The sequence below is a fragment of the Panthera pardus genome, unplaced genomic scaffold (genome assembly GCF_024362965.1).
Source record: "Panthera pardus isolate Hobbes unplaced genomic scaffold, ASM2436296v1 HiC_scaffold_7, whole genome shotgun sequence".
Lineage (NCBI taxonomy): Eukaryota > Metazoa > Chordata > Mammalia > Carnivora > Felidae > Panthera > Panthera pardus.
Genome location: NW_026527002.1, coordinates 68,837,763 through 68,861,809, shown reverse-complemented (window position 1 = coordinate 68,861,809; position 24,047 = coordinate 68,837,763). Strand labels below are relative to the sequence as shown.

At 40.2% G+C, this 24,047-nt stretch overlaps 1 long non-coding RNA gene across 1 annotated transcript in view; it reads right to left on the bottom strand.

The window, feature by feature from the left end:
- The window catches only part of LOC128775331 (uncharacterized), a 249,120-nt gene that overhangs the window by 165,491 nt on the left and 59,582 nt on the right, over positions 1-24,047 (bottom strand). Inside the window, exon 2 of the long non-coding RNA XR_008420002.1 lies at positions 80-142. This is a non-coding gene — a long non-coding RNA (uncharacterized LOC128775331). The remainder of the gene's footprint in view (positions 1-79; positions 143-24,047) is intronic.

Genomic DNA, 24,047 nt, shown 5'->3' with positions numbered 1-24,047 from the left:
GCCAAAGAGGTCTCCATCTACCTCACCCAGATGTGAATAAACTCAAGACTGGCAAAGCCAGACACCTGGGCTCTCTTACCTTGGGAAGAAACTCACACTGCCCAGTTGAGGAGGACTTGCGTGTTCTGGGAGCTCACTGAATCTAAGAGAAAATGCAGAAGAGAGTGGGTTCCATGTACTCAGGGCCCCTTTGCCAATCACTCCAAGCCAATCAGATTATACATTCTATATCCCTTGGAGAAGAATGAGTAGGTCGGAAGAGAAAACCAAGAATGTAGAGTGCTTCTAATATTTCCAAGGAGACAGAAACCCCTATTTAATGGCCTGCTCAGAAACACTGGTAGAGAGACGGTGAAATCCCCCACAAATTATAGTATCAGCCTCATAGGATCTGTTGTGAGGTTTACCTGCAAAGTATAGTGGGCGTTCTTTTCACTGACTTCTTAACTAATATCCAGTATCAACTTCTCTCTTCAAACCATTCTGCTTGAGTTCCACAATAATCTGATTCTGGCATCTAGTAGGCCAATTATAGGACTCCCATTTACTTCCATTCTTAGCAGTTAAATTTTATATGTGCCAAGAATCAGTTGTAGTGATCCCAAACTTGTTTATTCTAATGGAATTAATGATTCAGAAAAGGCTATGTAAACACATCAAATATGATTTTGTAAAGAAAAAAAGTTTTATTCCTATAAAAATAAGTTAATGTTTTGGAAGAGGTGATAAAGGCAAGCCTCTCCAAAGTAGTATGTGTTATACCATTGTAAAAGATTGGGAGGGCCCCCTGGGTGGCTCAGTCAGTTAAGTGTCTGACTTTGGCTCAGGTCATGATCTCGTGGTTCATGAGTTCAAGTTCCGCATCAGGCTCTGAGCTGTCCTGCTTCTGATTCTGTGTCTCCCTCTCTCTCTGCCCCTCCCTTGCTTGTGCTCTGTCTCTCTGTCTCTGTCTGTCTGTCTGTCCCTCTCTCTCAAAAATAAACATTTAAAAAGTTTTTTTTTTTAATTGGGAAGAACAGAACGCTAGAGGGGTTTCACCTTCAGATTGCAGTTCATAATCTTCACATTTTCTCCCCATTGAAACAGAAACAAAAGTCATAAATGAATGTATTAATGTACTATGGTTGTAGCTTATGAATAAAAGATGACTGTTTTGGACTCATATCTGAATGTAAAGCCTTAGCCCTTCACCAAAAAAATGGTAAAAGAGAAGCTGATCCAAGGGTGCCTGAGTGGCTCAGTCAGTTAAGCAGTAAGTCTTGATTTCGGCTCAGGTTATGATCTCATGGTTCATGAGACTGAGCCCTCCATCAAAGTCTGTGCTGACAGTGCGGAGCCTGCTTGGGATTCTCTTTTCTCCCTCTCTTTCTGCTCCTGCCCTGCTTGTACTAGCTTGCGCTCTCCCTCTCTCTCTCAGAATAAATAGATAAACTTTTTAAAAAGGTGACCTATATGTTTAAAGTTAATTACTAAGATATATTTTCATTTTTATGAGTTGTCTAAGAAGGCTTCAGTTGAATGATACAAATCAATTTTCAGGTGAAGTTGTGAATATTACAAAAGGTTCAAGGAGGTGACTTGGTTGAACATATTGAAAGACATTTACAAAGATCTGGCTTAGATATGTTAACAACTGAAAAAGAGAAAAATTAATATGATCATGACACCATAGGGGATTTTAATCCCAAGGAATTCAGAGAAACCCTTAAGAAAACTGATGACTATGGAATAATTTTGCAAACAATGACTCTTTTTGATTATGCGAGAAAATTCCTGATTGTTTTAGATAAAATGGCTTCTATTTTATTTTTGTAACAGGGCTTGGCATATATCAAAACCTTAACAATGATATGTGTTCATATGTGAAAATATTACTAATAGTAGTAGTGCTTGTATTTACCTTTGCCCTCTACCTAAATGTAAGTATGAAGGAACCAGTTTGCTCTCATGACTTTTTTTTTTTTATATATGTATTGCTCCTATAAAACCAGCACTGGTTATGACTGTCTGTCCAGAATAAAAAAATGTTCCCTTGTAAATCTATTTTTGCAGATGAATGATCACCCAACTATTTACCTAATCTTTCCCCAAGTGCCCATGTGTCCAGCAATGAACAATATTAGGAGCCGATCCGATAGCCCATTCCTTAAACTAAGGTGCACCGTAAATTCAACTAAATTCCATAAATATTTAATGGGAATCATTTATTCAGTTATTTGCTGGGCTCTCCTGATTTTAAAAGAAAAAGAGAGCAAGCAAGCAAGCAAGAAACCAAGAAATCAAGAAATCAAGAAAAAGGAAAGAAAAGAAAGCTTCCAGGAGCTTATAATTAATCTAAGTACACTGACACAAAAATAAATAATCTAGGGTGTCATGGAAAGGGCAGAATGAAATGTAAACAGAGAAAATTTCCTGTGATTCTAAGTCTACCTGGGTGTTTGGGAAGAGGGATAATTCAGAAATGGGCTATGATTCTTTCAAGAGGAAATTTTAGTTGTCTATATTGGGCCTTTAGGTATAAGTAGAATTTTGAGAGATTAAGGTTAATGAGGAAGAACATTATATTTCAAGCAGAACTGGGAAAGAATAGGGAATACATGGAAATGTATGGTTTGGTGTGGTTGAAAGGAAGGCTGTATGTACCTGAGGTGAGAGAAAAGGATGTAGAAGTAATAGATGAATTGAGCAAAGTATAGTATAATATCTGGTATAGCATAAGTATTAGATAATCCTCAGTGAAATTTTCATTAAAGAATTTGGCTTATCACCCCAAGCCAGTGGTTCTTCAAAGTGTATCCTGAGATCAGAAGAATCAAGATCACCTGGGAACTTAGAAATGGAAAGTACTGGACCCTATCCTAGACCTATTGAATCAAAAACTATGAGACTTAACAGCGATCCATGTTTTGATGGGTTACTCAGGTGATTCTGATGTAACTTTGAGAGCTACAGCTATAGGCAATGGATTATTCATAAAACATTAAATAAGGAAACACAATGTCAGATTTGAGTTTTCAAATGATCACCCTTGCCACTGGTAAAGGATGAATTGAAAACAGCAACCCGGAGACCCCTTGGGGCTGTTGCTATAGTCAGAGAGAAAAGTAAGAAAGCTCTGAGCATCAGGAGTGGAAGGAAGGTGGGAGGGTGAGAAAAGATTGATGGTGTGGGGTAGCCACACCCATCGAACTTTACCACTGAATGGAAGTGGAAGATTGAGGTGGTACAGAAGATGGGAGAGTCCCAGTCTGAGGGATTGGGTTGGTGGGGGGTATCCTACAAAAGCTGCAGATATAGAAGGGAAAGATCCTTCTGACCAGGCTCATTAGCAGATGAGTTGTGAATGGAAATTTACCTCACTATATTCATTCATTCACTCATTCATTAATTGAGTATCTGTCATGTGTTAGGCACTTGGATGGTCACAAGAGATAGGGAGATGAATCAGATGTTGTCCTTTTCCTCAATGAGCTTTTGAGCTACCTGGAGAAGGACATATCTAAGAAGGAGACAGGCATATAGTGCAAAGGGGACCAATACAAACTTGGGGACAATTCCCATGGGACTGAATGTGATCATGCTCACATTTTTGTCCTTTGCTGTTTCTCCAGTCCTTCCTCTAATTTAACACCTCCTTTTGGGTTCTCAGAGGAGAGACAATGCCTGTTGGGGAGCATCAAGACTCAGAGATTTCTCGACATCCATAAGACCAAGTGGTACTTTGTATCTGTCAGTTGTGTGTGTGTGTGTGTGTGTGTGTGTGTGTGTGTATACATATATATGTATATATATGTGTGTGTGTGTGTGTACACACACACACACACACACACACGCATCTGTTTTTAAACAATGGTTATCTTTAGGCAATAGATAACTGATGATTTTATTTGTTTTTATGCATTTCTATATTGACTGATTTTTTTACACTGATCTGTTACCAACATGAAAATAAAATATGTAACTAACTTCTAACCATATGCCAAAAAAAGGAATAATAGTATAAAAATATTAAAAGTATCAGTATGAAAAACAGGAAGAGATGAGAAAAATCACTTCTCATTACATAACATCATCGTATGAGCTCATACCTCACATCACAGCCCTACAACTGCTGTGTTAATAGTCTCAGGTAGATAGTAATAATGGTAATATGAAGAAAAATTTCTACCTCGATGGAAAACTATACAATATCTATAAAAATTATTGCAAGTTACTTAATTATGCTTCTATGGGAGCTGTTTTACAACTCTGTGCTTTATAGATTAACTGACAGCATTGCAAAGCGATTCTTGTCCATATACATGTAAACTTTGTCAGTTATATCTAGTGGAAGTAAAACTGGTTTTCCTCCCCTACTCCAGAAGAGACTAATATTTCCTCCATTTGCACTTTCATTTTAACATTCCTAATAGAGAAACATTTCTGGTCTTTGGAATCTCTGTTGGACTCGTTTTTAACACCTGACTAGTTCCCTAATTAATGAGCTAAATGAAATCTTTAAAATGGATTTATTTTTATATATGGAGGAGAGTCATGATTTTACACATTTTTTGAAAATCACCTTTTAACAGTTATTATAATGTTAGTTAATATTTCCTAAGAAATGTCCATGTGTGTAGCCCTATTCTAAGTCACTTAATATGCTTTATTTAATTTCACCTTTACCATCCCTGTGAGGAGCTAATGTCAACTCCACTTTCCAGATGAACGCCCCAAGCTCACTAGAAGTAAGACGATGTATCCAAAAAGAAACAAGGAGTATGTGGTAGCACGTAATTCAAATTCCAGCTAAGTCCAGATATGTGTTTAGCCATACAATGTCATTCCAAATTTTCCAGATGAGAAACTCAACCTCGGCATGGTTAAAATACCTCTTACTCTTTTATTTATTCAATTAATATTTTGAACACCTCCTATGAGTCAGACACTGTGCTAGGTTTGGGAACAAGGAAATTTCCGAAAGATAAGTAGACAAAATCCTTGGTTTTTTTTTTTTTTTTTTTTTAATTTTTTTTTTAACGTTTATTTTATTTTTGAGACAGAGAGAGACAGAGCATGAACGGGGGAGGGCCAGAGAGAGAGGGAGACACCGAATCTGAAACAGGCTCCAGGCTCTGAGCTGTTAGCACAGAGCCCGACGCGGGGCTCGAACTCATGGACCGCGAGATCATGACCTGAGCCGAAGTCGGACGCTTAACCGACTGAGCCACCCAGGCGCCCCAAAATCCTTGGTTTTTATGAAGTCTGGAATCTTGTGATAATTGACTGCAAGTCCATTATTTGCTGGTGTAGCCAGACAACTTATTCCCTTTCAAAGCTTATTTTCCTCAAGCTTCTCTTTGTACCATTTCCAGTCAACAAAGAACATTCAATGGATTGGAATTACAACTTCTAGTAAGAATATCCTGATATCATCTTGTGTCCTCCTGTCACTTGATGAAGAATGTATTCAAGTAAATACAGAAAGGGAGATGACTAATGAGTTCTTTGTCAACTCCAAGAAAAGCATCCCAACCCGTCTCCCGCTGAACATTCCATGTCCTCTGGAATGTACTTTTCTGGTTTCCCTACCTAGTGGATTCCTGCTTGAACTTGACCCTGACCTTCAAAACTCTGTTCAGTCTTCAGAGCCTTTCTGATGTCTTCTCTGACTTCATCTCTAGCCCTCTCCAACTTTATAAAGTAGCTTCTGTTTTCACTCTAGCAGCCCCTGCCTCTTGAATATTTCTAACTCTACACTCCCCACAGAGAAGCACCATGGCTTTATTCATCTTTTCATCTTTTCATCCCCAATATCTGGTACATTAAGGGCTGGGAGTAGCCTGAGGCAGTGAAATGCTGGTGAATGATTCTTCCCATACAATTTATATAGAACAACTTTCACTTCTCCCAATGCATAGCATTCCTCTTGTTTCTAGATCTGTGCATTTACTGACCCCTCTGTCCAACTGCCTCCATATTATCTCCTACAGTTCCTAAGGATTTCTGTTAAGATGTGAGTTCTTCCTGAAGCTTTCCCTAACTGTGAATTGAGTGCCTCTTCTGTGTGCTCTCCTGTAACCTCAAATTTCCCCCATTATATTACTTTTCACCCTGGAGTATAACTACTTATATATCTGAATATATGTTTATCCATTTGTCAAATCTTTACGGGAGGAACTCTATCTGTTTATTTCAGTGCTTTATCTTACGATCCTAACCAGTAATAAATACATATAAATATGTGCTTAGTTACATGTATGTGAATAAACGTCGAGTGAGGGGAAGCCAATTTGTTCACGTTTGCTGCTACCCAAAAGGAATTATCTTTAGGGAATGGCATGATGGAATAGAAAGATCAACTTCGGAGTTAGAAACATGGATTCTATCCTCAACTCAGTCATTTATCAGCTGTGTGACCTTGGGCAAATTGCACCAATGTGATATAGCTTAATTCCTTAATAAGAACAATAAGAATAAAAATCTCTACTTCATCCTATTGTTATGAAGCCTAAATGAGATAATGTATGTTGAAGGTCTGATGCCAAGTAAGCTCTTAATAAATATTCATTTCCTTCCCCTTCTATTTGTGGCCAGTGCAAAAATTATAAAGACAGCATTTGGGCACATAACAGGATATCCTACATGAGTAGGAATGGCTTCCCAGGGTAATAGATGGTGTTGCCAACAATAGTGAGGAGAATGAGAGGAAGCTGTCACATAAACGAACCTTCTCAAGGTTTCACCCTCAAGAGTTCAATGTAAGGTTCAAAGGATGACTTTGAACATTAAACTGCATCATGACAAACCCAACAATGTTCCCAGCTGTGGCACTTAATCAACACACATTCCTAAAAGCAAGGTGGCTCACTAAAAGGCAGGAGCCCTGGGTCAGCACTGAGGCAAAGGTAGGCTCTGATGCATGGTATGTAAAGCATGTGCCAGTGACTACATTAGGTCCTCCTTCTTCCTACTCTACCCCTGGCCTGAGACGGGGACCGTGAAGGGGGTGTAAGTTTCCTCCACAGTATCTTGAGATGGGTATTATGTTTCCCTCAGGTGCGAATTAAGGCTTTCAGGTTTCTATCAGGTCATTCCTGCCATAGCACCTGTGAAAAGTGTCTACGTGTTGTAATTACAAGTTAAGTAGCAAACAAAACTTCCCCAGACAAGTATTATAATTAGGACCAAAACAAGGGATGCGGTGAATACAATGCTTTTGGGGCTGCTGAAAGCCCACCTTATATTTGCAAACGCTGGTCTGAACCTTCAGCTCTCCTGCTTTAGGAGAAGACCTATTTTTATGCCTACTGGGTGACTGGATGCATTGGTAGTGGTCAATCAGGTGAAACACTGAATTCATGCCAAACAAGCCCTACCCTCATCTTATGGTGATAGGAAACTGGACACATACACATCCTTCTTGTAAGGAATAAGCTAGTTCCTGAAGGTATGTGGTCCTCCTCCCCAAACTCCTATCTTGGCTGTGGCTATAATCACAAGTTTAGAATATGCTGCAACCATGCTGCCACAAACACAGTGAGGTGGAGAATTCAGCAGAGAAGAGAAGCAGGACAGTCCCATGGAAAGGGTGTGTTCGATCAGGAAGACCCTAAATAATGCACATTCAGGGTCCACTTCACTCTGGGTCCTATGCTATCTCCTTAAATACATATCTTGTATTTTAATCTCTTGCCAGTGCTAATTATAACACCTATTCCAGACACGAGGAAAAGGGCTCAGAGGTTGACTGATGTGTCCAAAATCACAACTTGCTGGGTCATATTTTGGACCCAATTCCATGTTCCTTCTACCATATCACACTGCCTTGCAAATATCTTGCAATATTTATCTTTTAAAAAATATCTTTTAAGTGCTAATGATCACCTTACGATCAACCTCAAAAAACCTACTCCAGTCCAGTGGGCATGGTCTTCATATTGGTAAGGCAGACATAAAGCACATTTTTTTTTTCCATCGGATACATTTCTTATTTGACTTTAGACAAATAACTGGACCTTGTTTTATACTTCCGTGAAATATGAAATTTAAACTAAGTGACTCCTTAGATTCTCTCAACCCTCATGTTCTAAAATGGAAAGTAACCAGCCCGGAGACATGTTTCATATATTCATACATACTAGGGTTAGTGTTGACATCACTTACTTTTAAGGGGGCTGGAGTCCTCCTGACTGTGGCCTCTGGTTACATTTATCCCATTTTCATTGTCTTTTCTTCATTCTCCTTCTACTAACAGGAAGTTAGTTCTCCTATCTGACTTCTCCCATAACTTTATCCATATCTTGCTTTTGGCAACTGCCACCCTCTGTTTCCTATGATGGTTAATGGTGGGCATATCTTATCTCTCCTACAACCTTGTAAGTTATATGAATTTCCTCTACTTCCTCACAAGGGCTGGTATTCCCCAGGACATCCAGCCCAGTGTCATCCCTAGGGGCGAACACTATTGACATTCTCTATTTGTGTTCAAAATATAAATTTGAAGTATCATAAGATTTTTATCTAATTTAAACTTGAGTTCCACATGCACTATTTGGAACAGGAAAAGAAATAACCCGAGAAGTTAGATAGTGCAAAGTCTGAATAACAACACGTCTGTGGTGTTTTATGGCTGGGCTTTTCTTGTTGTCCGGGTTGAAGGATTCAGTCTTTAAAAATAATTTATAATCTGTCATGGTCTGATGCTGTTGTAAAGTGTAAAAAATGAATTACTAGAAAAATTAAATTTAAAAGATATCAGAATACAAATTCAAAATTTATATTATTAGATTCAACAGAAACAAAGCTACTCTGTCAAATTGCTATAAAGGCACTAAACACTTACTCTCAATTTCTGTGCTTATCTCATGGCCTGGCAACAAATGGCTACTTATAGTAACTCCTGGGCCATGCCTGAAAAAGCAGTATCTACTCTACTGCTTACACAGCAGTTTGAGAAGCCTAATTGGAGCTAGGTTGTATCACCTGGGTGAAAATTTTAGGGATTAGCGGAAGAAGAAACCACTAGGGGCCTTTCTCTCTTAGTTTTTGAAAAGGAAGACCAAGATCAAGGACAAAAAGTCAAGGGAGTTTGTCCTTATGCTTTGTTCTCCACCTGAAGAACCCAGGATCGGAGTCACTTCCCATCAAACCCAAATCTTGGTGGGGCCAGTGCAACAGTCAATGTTGGTTCCATATTCTTTTCTTTGGTTGTTGTTGTTTTTTTTTTTTTTTTTAATATTTATTTATTTTTGAGAGAGAGACAGAGCATGAGCAGAGGAGGAACAGAGAGAGAGGGAGACACAGAATCGGAAGCAGGCTCCAGGCTCTGAACTGTCAGCACAGAGCCCAGAGGTGGTGGGTTCGAACTCACAAGGTGAGATCATGCCCTGAGCAAAAGTCAGATGTTTAACTGACTGAGCCACCCAGGTGCCCCGGTTGCATATTCTTAATAACAAAAAGAATTTACTATCTATGTATGAAGTTTTAATGAATTTATTACTACCAGCTCATTTGTAAACCTTTCTCTGTTTCTAATTTGTTTGTATTCTATGTTGTTACCCTTCAAGGCACTCTCACAAAAGCATTTATTTAATCCTCCCCAAAAGCCCCTGAGGTAGGTACTAGCATTGTCCTGATCTTGCAGGTGAGAAAATTGGCTCAGAGATGTTAAGTGACTTACCCAGTCACTCAGTTACTCAGCAGTTGAACTGGAATTCGTGCCTGGCTGAATCTGAAGACTGTTTTCTGTCTACCAAACCCATTGTTTCTCTAGTTAATCTTCTATTGTACTACTCAGGGAATCTAAGTATATAGGGAAATATAGGGAATTTTTTTTTTCAATAAGCAGGAAGAAAATATCTTCCCAGAAAGCCCTGGAATAAGAATCATAGGCATGTCTCTGTGAATGTTAGATGGTCACACAACCACTGTATTTGTCTTAGAACTTTTACCTCCATAGAGTGTAATCAGATATATAAGTGTCACAGGTAGATTCTTAATAAGTATGCTGCAGGTGCTACACTTGCAACCTCTCATTTATAGACTCTAATTATCATTAATGAATAGTTAACAGTATTCAGTGTGACTGTCGTAAACAATTGAAAAACAGACCCATTCATTACAATGATTCACTTAGTACATGCTAAGGAAACAACTAGTATTTCAACTTCCCTAAAACTGACCACATTTTTCCAAAATTGACCACAAATTTCCAAATTTACTGTGGAAAACATCCATCAAGAGAGGAGAAATGGTTTCAAGAACTACTCGTGTGTTGCAATTGATTTTCTCTCCTCCCCACCTAAATAGGTTTCCAAAGAATGGTGTAGAAGTCTTTGACACAGACTTATGGTGAGAATGTCTTCTTAGAGTCTCCCATGAAACGGTGATAACAGGAAGGATGCTGCTTTCCATGATACTCCAAAGAAACAACGCGCTACATATACGCTGATTCAAGAGTGGGGATTACTGACTATTACTTCAGACTCTCGACCCAGACTTCTCAACTCTCAAACTGGCAGTTTAATCCTTAGCATATAATTTTCCAATAGAAGGGCTCAAATGGCACTGTTTATAGAAGAGGAAACTGAAGGCTCCAGGGGTAAACTGACTTGTCCAAAGTTACATAAATAATTAGTACCAAAGGTGAATTACAACTCTATTTGAATCCACTTGCTACAAAAATCCAAATTTTACTTAACATGTAAACCAACTGAACATGCCTCTATGTTCTATTTCTACTGACAATGACTGTATCTACTTATTTCTCTATCTCTAGTACCAGGTACAGTGCCTAGTACTTAATAGATGCTCAATAAATGTCTGTTACATTGAATTGAATGAGCAAAAATACCAAGGTGGCACCTTTTGAAACTCATTGTGATTATGCACATTTGTAGGCCTTGTCTGAGTGCTGATAAGATGGAACAGAAGCATGTGTAATTCCTCTCGCCCTTTATAATCTTTGCCGTGAAGGAAATATAATAGCACTCAAGATTCCCATTACTACTGTCAGAGGGATGAATGAATCAAAGACCTATAAACTTACTATACAGTGAATATCAGGCCTCGCTTTTGTCATGAATTCATTGTTCCACATTTTGGTTGTCAAGACAGGTATCTCAACTTTGACCTTCTGAGCTAATTAGACTACAAAATAGAAGATGCACAGAAGAAAGAAAGTCAAAATCATGGTAAATTTAAAAGTCCAAATGCAATGGCCTATCACTATTCCGTCATTCAAAGAACCCGGAAGCATTCTTTCTTCCTTGCCTCAGAATTGAAATGTAGGCAAGGCTGAGGAACTGCATATATCACATGGCATTCCCAGTAGCAGGGCTTTTAAATCAAGGTGGTCTTTAACCAAAGCAGCCACTAGGGCTTGTCCAGACCTCATTGACTCCCCATAAACTAGGACAGTGCCTTCACGTGAAGGCACATGTGACTTCTGACTTTCTGACTATCCCAGGGTCTATTTGTGATTCCTGAACATTTCTTCTATTTTCTTGGTTGAAGGGGATAAATCAGTGAGTATAGCCACACGCGCACGTGCACACGCACACACAAACACACACACACACACACACACACACACACACAAACTGAAAAAGTGTTGAGAGGAAATACCTATAGAGAGTTGAAAGCTTTTAACCAAATCTTACAGTGAAGAGGCATTTGATTTCCACTTGCTACTTGATCAGAACATGCCTTTCCCTGCCTCTTCTTAGAAACATAACAGAACCATATGTTGGGCCAGTAACAAAGAATATTATAAGGCAATGTTGTGGGATGGATGAAGGGATTCATGTTACCTGAGCCTTGTAGAGGGTTTCAGGTAATTCCATATATTTTATTTTTTTTTAATTTTTTTAATGTTTATTTATTCTTGAGAGAGAGACACACACAGACAGAGTATGAGTAGGGGAGGGGCAGAGGGAGGGAGGGAGACAGAATCTGAAGCAGGGTCCAGGCTCTGAGCTGTCAGCACAGAGTCTGACACGGGACTCGAACTCATAGACTGTGAGATCTTGACCTGAGCTGACATTGGACGCCAAACTGACTGAGCCACCCAGTTGCCCCTATTTTCAAGAGAGATTCTCTATATTTGCCCATGCATCCATGTTTCTATCTCTCCATCCATCCATCCATCCATCCATCCATCCATCCACCCATCTCTCCATCCATTCACCCATCCATCTATCCATCCATCCACCCATCCATCCATCCATCCATTCATTCATCCATCCATTCATCCATCCATTCATCCATCCATCCACCCATCTCTCCATCCACTCACCCATCCATCCATCCATCCATCCATCCATCCATCCATCCATCCACCCATCTCTCCATCCATCCATCCATCCATCCATCCATCCATCCACCCACCTCTCCATCCATTCACCCATCCAGCCAGCCATCTATCCACCCATCTATCCATTCATCCAGTATTTTTGATCCTCCACCTATTTTTGGCCACCTGCCAGTCATAATGCCAGACACAAGGAATAGAGCGATAAACAACATAGACACAATCTTTTGCCTCTAGGAAAGGCCGACATACACACAAACATAATTAAATCAGATTGTGGGGTTGATAAACAGGGACTACTGTAGGAGCATATAAGAGGTTAAGCTTCCTTGGAGGAAATGATGTTTGATCTGAGTAAAATGGATCAGGAGGTGACAAGCAAAGCCAAAGCCAAACCAAGCCAAACAAAAACACAAAAAAGTAGCAATATATTTGGGATTCCAAGATTAGTATGTGTTGTATGTCAAAGCAAAGGGTCTTGAGAAAATTGTATTATGGGATTTGCAAAGAGTTCATTCTGGTGAAAGGGGAGGAAGTGGTGAACAATGTAGAGAGCACTTGCCTTGGACTCTGCCATTGAAGTAACTGTGTGAACTTCAGGAAATTTCCTTCCTTCCCTGGGCCTCTGCTTCCTCATCTGTCAACCATGGAGGCTTGTTCAGACGACACCTCACATCCTTACAGCTCCTGAAGTTTTATGAAATCTCTTACGAACAATGGACTTCTTAAAATACAGCAAGCCTCTAAACAGGCCAGAAAGCTTACAAGCCAATAACTCAAATGACGCCCTTAGCACAATTGTTCAATAATCAGGTTCATTAGTTTCACTTGCTTCATCTATAGAGTGCGCTTTCTCTTTGGAAGAACTCTATTACAATGTTCTTGTTGTTCTAGAACTGTCTTGAGCCACGGTTGTGATAGAGGGCTGGTGGAGGGCGAGTGGAAGGTGGGAAATAGGAATCCAATGGGAAAAAACTCCTAAATTTTCTTCAGAAAGGGAAAAAGCCAGAGTCAATGTTTCCATGAGGTGGTCTTGGAGAACTCCTTCTTCTTCGAATGTTCCTTCCCCCCCTCCCCCGCCCTTTTGCAGCTCCTCATCCCCACTCTAAAATGACAGAGATATCCCTCACTACAGCAACCTCTTGAAGGCTTGCACAATACATCTTATTAGCAATTGAGTTAGAAGTCTCAGTTTCCTCCTCCATAGAATGGGTATAGGAAAACATAGAATTGTTGCAAGGATTGAAGTAGGTAGTTCGGGTGAAGAACTTACACAGTGACTTGCATTTCCAAGTGCCTTCCATGATTAATTCATTCAATCTTCGCAACAGCCCAGTGAGGTATTGCGGTTATCATCCTCATGCTTTAGGAACAAATAAGGAGGCTCAGAGGTTAAATAACTTGGTCAAAATCATGTGGCTCCTATAGAGTGGTGCCAGGATATTTTCCAGATTTGCCCATCTCCAGAGCCCATGCCCATAAGGGCTATACTAAATGTCTCTTAACAAATGTTGTCATTCTCTTTCCCTATTAACCTGAAGACAATTCACCTTTTGTCCCAATGGCAGAGATGTCGTGCCTTACCTGTGATAACAGGATTTTGTCTCCAGCACTGCACAATGACCCCTACACCAACATCACCCAAAAAAATGAAAGGTTTGGGCTGGGATTTGAGGCCAGCTCCCCTTCATGGGGTCTGGCCATAACTATTGGCTGCTACATGACTAAGTATGATACCCACCCATGGAATCAATGTCGCACCCACCAAGACCTCCTGGTTACTTCAGCTTTCTCCCTCCAAAACAGCTTTGTGCTAATCATGCTTGCTTTCCTGTTTGCATCACAATGGTAGTTTCTATTTTGGATTTTTATTGTTTATTGCAGCTTAGAGAAATTCCTATTCCAGTTCTAATCTGGCCTTGGCCATGTTTCAAAGGCTCTGAAACCTCTAGTCAATCTGGCTTCATTCACCCTCTGGCACCAGCCTGTGTCTTTCCCAGAGAGGAAAACAGGCTCTCTACCCACCCCTTAAAAACAAGTAGGTGAAGAGGGAAAAAAAAAAAATCTTGGATTATACCAGGAGCAAAGTTGGCTAGGAATAAAACAAATTTAAAATCTAATTCCTGTCTGGTAAAATTAGTTCAAATAATTACCTTCGGATTTCTTTTTTATCTCCAAAATTAGAAGCGTTAATCATTGATGTCATTTTATAAAAACATTTTCGAGTTTACAATTAAAACAATGATACTTTTTGCTTCCACTGTGCATGTAATTGGGAAAGCTCAGCGCCCTCTCTATACTGTACAAACAGCAGAGCAGGTACTCTGGCTGCCTATGAGGGGCCCAGACACAGTCCTCTTACCCTAATATCTGTCCTAATAATGGTATTTTTAGGACTGCATACATTTTTTAAGACCTCATTTCATCCCATTATTCTCATTATTCTCCTTGAGCATATACATCAACCTGAGGCTCAGAAAATCAAAGGATATTCCTCAAAAACCCAGAGGTAGTTAGGCCCCTCGGGGATGCAAATTCTCAAGTTCTTTGCACGATCCCATGCTGCTGCTTTCTTAGCACTCCTGTGTGTAGGTTCTAATTAAAATAAAATGTTAGATAATATTTATTGAGCACCTACTGTGTGTGAGGCACTCTGCTAAAAGCTTTAGTTGATTTTAAATCACTAAATCTTCACAATAATTGTATGAAATGTTTACTATGATAATTGCTACCTTACAGATGAAGAAACTCAGGTTTCTTCGTCATCATTAGTAATTTCACAAAATCTCACAGACAAATATGGTCAATATTTCAGCATTTTCAAGAAAAGTTCGTATTTTGGGCACTCTTGGAGGCAGTGGGGATATAACGATGAATAAAGTTGACGAAACCCTTTTGCCTTCAGGGAGCTTGTGATCTACTGAATGGAAACTAAATTATACTATGGAAGTATAATACTTAGAATGTTGTGGTTTTAGGTAAGGATCACGGAGAGAAACCAAAGGAAGGACCATCTGAACTCTCTAATTATTGTGTGTGCTCCCTGGTCCCTTCTGGAAGGCCAGGCACTTATGAGATACTGACCATTTTATTCTTTCAGTAAGGGGGAGTCATGTTCAAGGTGGAGTGGGTGGCACATTAGTAAACCTTGTCTGGGTGAAGTCCAAACCTCTAGAGTGAAATCATAGGAGACCATACTGGAAATACGAGTTGATTATACATGGACTGCAAATTCGGTAAAAGGTTTGGAACTTTACTTGGCAAGTAAGAGTGTTTTAAAAAATGGAAATGATTACTTTGGAACTATTTTTCAGAATGACAAGAAGGAGGCAAAGTCCTTAGGTGGAAAGTGTAGAAGACATTTGCAAGGGTTCCTGTCTAAAGTAACACAGTCTTTAAAAGGCCAGTGGAACGAAGACAAAAATCCACCATGGAGAAAGTGTTGAAAGTACTTTGGCAATTGATGATTTGTGAGAAAAGGGAGTGAGGGTGAACACAGGTAAAGAAGTTTAGGTTTACTATGATGCTAACGAAATACAAACTCAGGGCCCCTGACTTGTACAGACCCCCTTCTGAGGACACGGTAAGGACTCCACCAATGTTAACAAGTGTTGCCAATTCAAAGGACATTTACCATAAATCACTTCAAAAGAAAATATAAATGCTGCAAAAAAACTCTGACAGAAGCTTTTCAAACTTGACCAAAAAATTCTTCAAGTTTACATGACATTATCAATGAGCTGAGAAGCTGACAAGCCCAATAAGATATCAATAACAAAAACAAACTGCTACCAACAGTGATAGAAATAAGACTAAGCTATCTTCATTTTTCTCTTTAGAGGGCCAAATAATGTAAAAAAAAAAAAAGAAAAAAGAAAAAAGAAAAAAAAACACTACAGAGTTGTATCAGGCAGTTACCAATAAAATTATGAGTTACTTTAATGAATGTGACTATAGCACTCATCAGTATTTTTAATCTGTAACTTGTTTCAATTGCTTTCCTCATTCTAAATATTTACTCTTAAACCTAGTTTGTATTCATAATGCTGTATTAAAAAGTTTGTGGGGCGCCTGAGTGGCTTGGTCGGTTAAGCGTCCGACTTCAGCTCAGGTCATGATCTCACGGTCTGTGAGTTCGAGCCCCGCGTCGGGCTCTGTACTGACAGCTCAGAGCCGGGAGCCTGTTTCAGATTCTGTGTCTTCCTCTCTCTCTGCCCCTCCCCTGTTCATGCTCTGTCTCTCTCTGTCTCAAAAATAAATAAACATTAAAAAAAAAAAGTTTGTAAAGCTTCAGGGGCACCTGGGTGGCGCAGTTGGTTAAGTGTCCGATTTGGGCTCAGGTCATGATCTCGCGGTTTGTGGGTTCCAGCCCACTGTTGGGCTCTGTGCTGACAACTTGGAGCCTGGAGCCTGCTTTGGATTCTGTCTCCCTCTCTCTCTGCTCCTCCCCCACTCATGCTTGTGCTCTCTCCCTCTCTCTCTCTCTCAAAAATGAGTAAACATTAATTTTTTTTAACTTGTAAAGCTTCAGTTCCCATAAAACCTGGATCTACTGATGCAGATAAATCACAACTCAACAACCTAAGTAACTAGAAGGTGGTAATAGAGACATGTTTTGAGAGGGGAAAAGAATATTCACTGTTATACAAGTTGGCCATAGGAGCATGTGGGATGCTGACGAGGTGATCGGTAGGCAGTTGGGTGTAAGCCCCTTAGGTCAGGAGAGAGTGGGAAAGAGATAATGAGAATACGTGTGGGTAGGTCAACCACATGGTGTTTATAGTTGAAACAATGGAAGTAGCTACAGTCTTAAAGATGGAGCCTTTGAGAAAGAAGGGGAAATTGCCAGGGACAAGAAGCTTCCCAAGATTTTATCTTGCATTGGAAATACAGCCAGACCAAATAACTTCAAGAAACTCTTAGGTAATGTCTAAGCTAGACATGAGTGAGAGCTGGAAAAGTCAGTCAAATATTCAAATTTGTGCCCATATAAGCAAAAATAAGGAATTTGAGGAACTTCCGGATGACATTTAAGTCTCTCTCTTTGTCCTCAAGCACTATAGTATGTAACTCTATTCTTATAGTTGCAGTCAAAAGTCATTCAGAAGATGAATGCCACAGCTTGGTGGAGCAGAAAGATCACAGGATTTGGAACTACAGAGAAGGGATCTCTGTTCTCAGAAATTCTGCTGGCAAGTGGCAAAGACAAAGCACTATGTTTAGCAAACCCATTTTCCCCTGGGCCCGCAGAAAAACTATATTTCTGTTTCCCCTGCAGTAGGAAGAGGCCATATGCTTGAGTTCTGGTCAATGGAAAGGGACTAGAAGTGATACAGGCCAGCCACTTTAGCCTGTCTTACTTAGAATTTTCCAGAAGATTCTCAAAGCCTTCACTCTTTTTTCTATGTACATGACACAGATGCTCTTCTTCAGAACACTGAGCTCATAAGATGCTGGAGCCATTAGACAGAAGGGACCTGGGTCCCTGAATCTCTACTTGGAAGGCCACCTGCTAAATATCCAATTAGAATATGATGGGAGAAATAGATCCTTTATTGTGTAGAAATCCTGAGCTTCTAAGGTAGTTTGTCACCAAAGTTAGCCCACCTTCCTACTAGAGCAAGTTGTTTATTTCTTTGAGTCTCATTGTCTTTGAATATTCCACTGGGTTCTCATAATGATCAAATTATATAACATATCTACATATTCACATATTTTGTGCTGATTCTCTCTCCTTTTATCCCATATTTGCATTCAGATCTGGTCAGGGCTGGCCCACTGAACACCTCCAGGGGGCACTATCCCATTCTATTTTGATGGATAAATGCATAGAGCACAACACGATCCAGGCCTGCTGAAGTTGTGTAGCTCAGCCAAGCTACATAAGGTTTAGAAGGAAAGGCACATTTCCTCCCCACATGTCCATAACAAAAGAATTTGGTCTCATCTTTAATAAAAAAGATGAAAGTGACAATGACTTTATAGATAACGATAATTTATAGCTTTTCTATTACGGCTTTATAACTTCCTCATGCCATAAAAAGGAGATTTAATCTTTTCTTTAGACTGTTTGCATATTTTTTCTTCCCTGATAGAAGAAGGCAGCCTTCAAGTATCTCAGCTGATATGAAGTAGGCAAAAGAAAACCTCCTGATCAATATTCAGCTTTGGCACTTATGTATACTTTGTGTTGACTGGGACTTAAGCGCCTACCAGCAACTCTCGCTCCCCAAATCACATATTCTCTTCAGGTCCCTAAGGTTGGACCTTAGGGTGTGTACCAAGTGGAACTGATTGCTTGAAACTTGAACAGTTCAGAGTTGAATTTCTCTAATTTGGGTAAACACTACCTACCACCAGGCAGTCTGTGTCTTTGAGTGTTCAAAGTCACACAGGAGCCAATATTTTAAGCAATACACAAGGGAGGCATTGCCGCGGGGCCGCGAGGTTCTGAAAGACGGTTTTACTTTGGTGAGCCCACAGAGAGCATGTAACCCCCCAGGAACAAGCTGGTAGAAGCAAGTCGAAAGGCATGTGCTGTTGGGGGATGGTTCCTGCACCCATTTGCCTTCCGTTTGTATGAACATCTGAACAGAAAAAAGAAAAAATGACAACATTACGAGACTCTGGCATCTGGAAATTGTGAGGCATACAGTTTTTATACTAATTTAACGCCTATTCTCACATTACAGTCATGTTTAACAGCTATCCATGTGTCATTCAAAGAGATGCATTGTATGAAAAGAATTTTGGCAGTATAGAACCTCCTGGCTGGAGCATGAGCTAATAATAAATGAAACACTTGTGCACAGACCAGCTACTTAGCATTTATCCATAGCCAGCCTCGCAGAATGGCAGAGTGGGAAGAGGACCAGAACCCAGCTCGCTCCACTCCTTCTATTTAGAATATAAAAAAAACTGAGACTCTAAGAGGGGAAGTGACCAGGCAAGGGTCAAAGGGAAGTGAGTAGAAGCAGCAAAATGCCGGCCCCGGCCCAAGATACATCCTAAAATACCACCCCGTCTCTTTTCACAACAGCAAATTCTCCTTTCATTGCTAAACTTCCCTTTGTACCTGAACCAGACAGGGAACAAAATCAGAGGGGAATCTCAGGTCATCAGACCCATTCGTATTTCGTATTTGATTAGGTAGGTGATTGCTCAGCAAAAGGTGGCTTTTACCTTCCCACAACCACCGCTGGTAAATCTGTAGCCTAAGATCCTAGACTGATAATTTTTGAGACAGTTCTTCAGATCCATATACTATGAATCTTTTTTCCCTCCCTAATTGTTTGTTTAATGGGTATGAGGATGCTGTACTAGAAGCCAAGAGACCTGGTTCTGGGAATCTAACTAACCAGGTATCTGTGGGCAATTTTCATCCTCTCTGGGCCATTTTTCTCACCTGTAAAATGAGAAAGGGTATAGTTAAGGCCTTGTGAGATTCAAAACTTCATAATTAAAAAGGTGTCATCTTAGGTCACTTCCATGACATACATTTTTGAAAGTAAATGTAGTAAACAAGGTGTCAGGGCACTATGCTAGGAGCAGTAGGGAAGAGTGAAAAAAGAAAGACCCAAGTTGTGGGAGTAAGTCTTCGTCCAAGGGAACAATACCACAAAGACTGGTAAAGAGGCCAATGGGATACCACAAAGCGATACATGATTACGTGCCAGGAGAACGCCTTAGGAGCAAACTTCCTTGTGTATAAACAATGCAAGAACCAAGCTAGACAGATTCCAATAATAATTTTAAAATAGAAATTAGTTTTGCCAAGTATTTATTTTATTTTAAGCATAATGCATGTGTAAACTCAGTTAATCCTCATAATTGTATGAAACACACATTATTATCTTCATCATCCATGTAAGGAAACAATAGCAGAAAAAGGATAATTAACTAGCCCAAGGTCACAGTTGGTTGAGTCACTGTTCAAATCCAGAAACTCCTCAGTTTTGGAGTCAAAGCTCTTAATCACTCTGGAAAGTTCTTATGACAGAGAAGGAACAAGAAAACACAATGATGAGGTCTGGACAGCCACCTGGACTGAAGCAGTACTCTAGGTGACAGTAATAGCCATTGTGCCTCGAGCACCTATTTTGTACCATGCCCTGTGTTAAGTGTTTTGTCTACGTGACCTCATTCAGTCTCTCCCACCCGATCATTCATTCAACAAATATTCATTGATGGTTTACAAATTCAGTACCTTTGTGCAAGAAACTATGAGGAAAGTTCTGTAATTACTCACATCTTATTGATGAGGGTGGCTCAGAGACACTGTGTATCTCATCCAGGGCCAAGGTCTGCCCCCAAAACCTGGGCCTCCATTGTAGGTAAAAGGCCTTTGACGCCATTTAGACTCTAAGAAATCACTTGTAGTCTGGGACACTTTTTCTTTGTATTATTAATTTGGTACCAGTGACTCCTCTAATCGGTCATTAAAGACATTTTCTAGTTTTTGGTTTGTGTGTGTGATGAGAGAAAGTCAACGGGAAGGCAAAGTTGCTGGAGAAATTGACAGAAAAGGAATTATTCCAATCCTCCATCACCTGGCAGTCCACTACCTTTTGCTGTCATTGCCTGGCTGTCACTGCAGAGGTGAGGAGCAGGGAGGTGGGGGAGGGAATGGTGAATGGCAGCATAAGCAGGTGGAGATGCACTGAGGTCAAATGGAGAGAATGTGTTCAAGGCCACAGGGTGAATCGCCAATGAGAAGTGACTGGCAAGGTGTCAGGCCTTCTGGAAAAAGAAAGACCCTTGGGTCATGCTGAGCTGCAAACTCACCTAGAGTCAATCACTCTCATTGATTTGTTGACAGTCTGGGAAGTTCTATGTACTTAAGGCCCAGCCCAGGCCCAGCTTCAAGTAGAAAAAGGCTTTTTGTACCACAGCAAGTCAATGAAGAAGGCTAAAAATTAGAACTGAGTTTATTAATAGGGCCTTTAGAGGAAATGGCCATTCCTTATATAGACCTATGCAGTTTTGTAGTACTTTCCTATCCATGATGTTAGACAACTCTGTGGGGAATGACTTACACAGGCTCATAGCATTGGGTCCTGAACCAGAACATGAGACTTCATCTTAGCAATCTCACTTCTCCAAGGAGAACCCTCCTATTTCAATAGGGCCTAATCCGAGGTTTTTCGACATAAAATCCCAAATCACACTGAAATCTAAATGTGTGTCACGCTCATTACCACATGCATACCTAAACATGGCTGAACAGGAATGAGTCTCTCTCATCAGCTGTATTTCAACCAGCCCTGAGGACTCCTCCAGAAAGAGATGTCTGAGTCCTAACCACTAGCACCTGTGAATGTTGCCTTATTTGGAAATAGATGTAAGAGCACTATGTTTCTCCGATATGCCTTAACTGTCTAACTGTATGAGTACAGTGGCAGAAACAAAGATGCATAGCATATTGTGGATATACAGAGGATTAGGCATAATGCTATTAAGGCTCATAGTGTAGTACTTGTCATATAGGAAAGACTTGAATTTGGAAACTATTATGTAATGCTAGGAACGGGGCATATTCACCCCTCTCACCATGCTCCTCTGCCCATGTCCATTGCTAATTCCTCCTTAAGTTTTAAATGGGATCGGTCAAAGCCTGGGGCATTCATTGAGCCATGTTTTAATTGTGAACAGAGCTGCTGTCTTAAAGTTCAAAGCTCAGGCACAATCTTAAAAATCTTCTTACTCCTTAGAGGACCCGCTGAAGACAATGAGACATGAGTATGGTTTCTTATGATGTCTGGAGATTCAGTAGAATGTCTTAGGAATCAATGACCTTTCCTAAGGTCCATCCTATAGGAAGGATACAGGGCCATACAGAAAGAAGGGGATGATCTTACTCATCACTGGTATTCTCTATATAGAATACTTTACAGTGTGTAAATTACCCCTCACCATCATGTGGTCTTTTTGGTTGTTACCACGTCATTGTCTTAACAAACAGGGAAGATAATTACTCATCTGTGATGGACTGAAAAATGTTCCCCCCCCCTCCACCAAGGTGTCCCCATTCCTAATCCCTGGAACCTTTGAATGTGCCCCTTACATGGTAAAAGGAATTTTGCAAATGTGACTAAATTAAGAATATTAAGCTAATCCTAAATTATCCAGGTGGACCTGATATAGTTACAAGGATCCTTACAAGTGGGGGGGTGGGCAGGAAGTCAGGGAGGAGAGAAGAGTTCACACTGCTAGTTCTGAAGATAAAGGAAGGGGTAGCAGGTCAAAGAATGCAGGCATCCTTCAGTAGCTGGGGAGGCAACGGGAAAGATTTACCCCTGGAGCCCTTAGAAGGAATACGGCTCTGCCAACACCTTAATTTTAGACTTCTATCATCCAGAACTATAATATAATCAATCTGTGTTGTTTGAAGCCACTACAAGTGTGGTAATCTGTTGTAGCAGTAATAACAAACTAATATACAGTCTAAAGCATTTTGAAAGACAGAAAGCCCTTTGAAGAAGCACATTATGCCAAATCTGGAATCATATGGACCATCTGGGTCAAATAGAGGACATCAAGACCTGTGCTTAAGTGTCCCAGAATACTGGCCCAGGAGATCCAAGCACATCTTCACTTTTCTAAGAATATTTCCTATTAAGTAATTGACAATATGGAACTTTCACAAAAATCTATTCCTTTCTTCTTTCCTTCCATCCTCCCTTCTTTTCTGAAACAGATAGATGGGTATGTAGGTAGATAAGTAGATAATAGATAATAGATAATACATAGATAAAGCCTTTTGTGCACTTCATAAAGCAAAGTTCTTGCCTTCAAGAAGCTTACCTGGGATGAGATGAGATTGAGGGGGTTTGAACAGTCAATAAATATACATCTAAATAGGGTTAAGGAAAAGGGAACCAGAGTGTTGTGGGGAAGCAATTGACCATTAGCAATATCCCAGATAATCCTAAAGCTATAGTTGGCCTGGCTGGTGACTTCACTTACAAGAAGATGTAACTCTGAACGTGCCACCTCTCACATGATGTCTTTGGAGGGCAAGTTCTTGATAACATCAGTGAGTTCCAACTCTGCTTCACCTGTGCCCAATTCCTTGGAGTCAATGGAACTAGCAGTTTGGGACTAAGATGAGAACAGAAGCTGGAATCTGGGCACGGCCTTGGCCCTCCCACTTCTTTTTCTTGTTCTCTTAACCCCATCTTCTTGGCTTTGATAGGAATGGTTAACAGCTTGGAGGTGAGGGGATTAATTGTCAAAAGGAGGAGATCAAGTAAATGAGCAGTATTTCTCCGTCCCAAATGCCAGTGGGGATGTGATGGATGTGAAGGTCTGCAGCTTGCTGTAGGTGGGCAATTGCACATGAATAAAATTGCAAGGAGGAAAGAGTTCAGCTGGGACAGTAAATAGATACACAAGAACATCTTGATACCTTCAACATTTTGAGATCAATGGCTTCCATTGCCTGCCACATATGGGTAGGAGGGCTCCCATACATGCACATTTTTATGAATCCCCCAGGATTCATAGTTTTATGACATATGAGAGGCATATTGTTGCTTTCTTAGTACCCTTAAAAACCATCTGAAATAGAAGACAACTGCACTTAAATTTCTGTTAAGTTAGATTCCCTAATTTAACAGAAAATGCTATGTAATTTAGCTTCCCTAATTTAACAGAAAATGCTTCTCCCCTCCCCCCACCAACCATGAGGTCAGTACTTCAGAGTCAGATTCAATCAGGCCATTTGCTTCTAACTCAAATATCTCCTGCAGGAGAC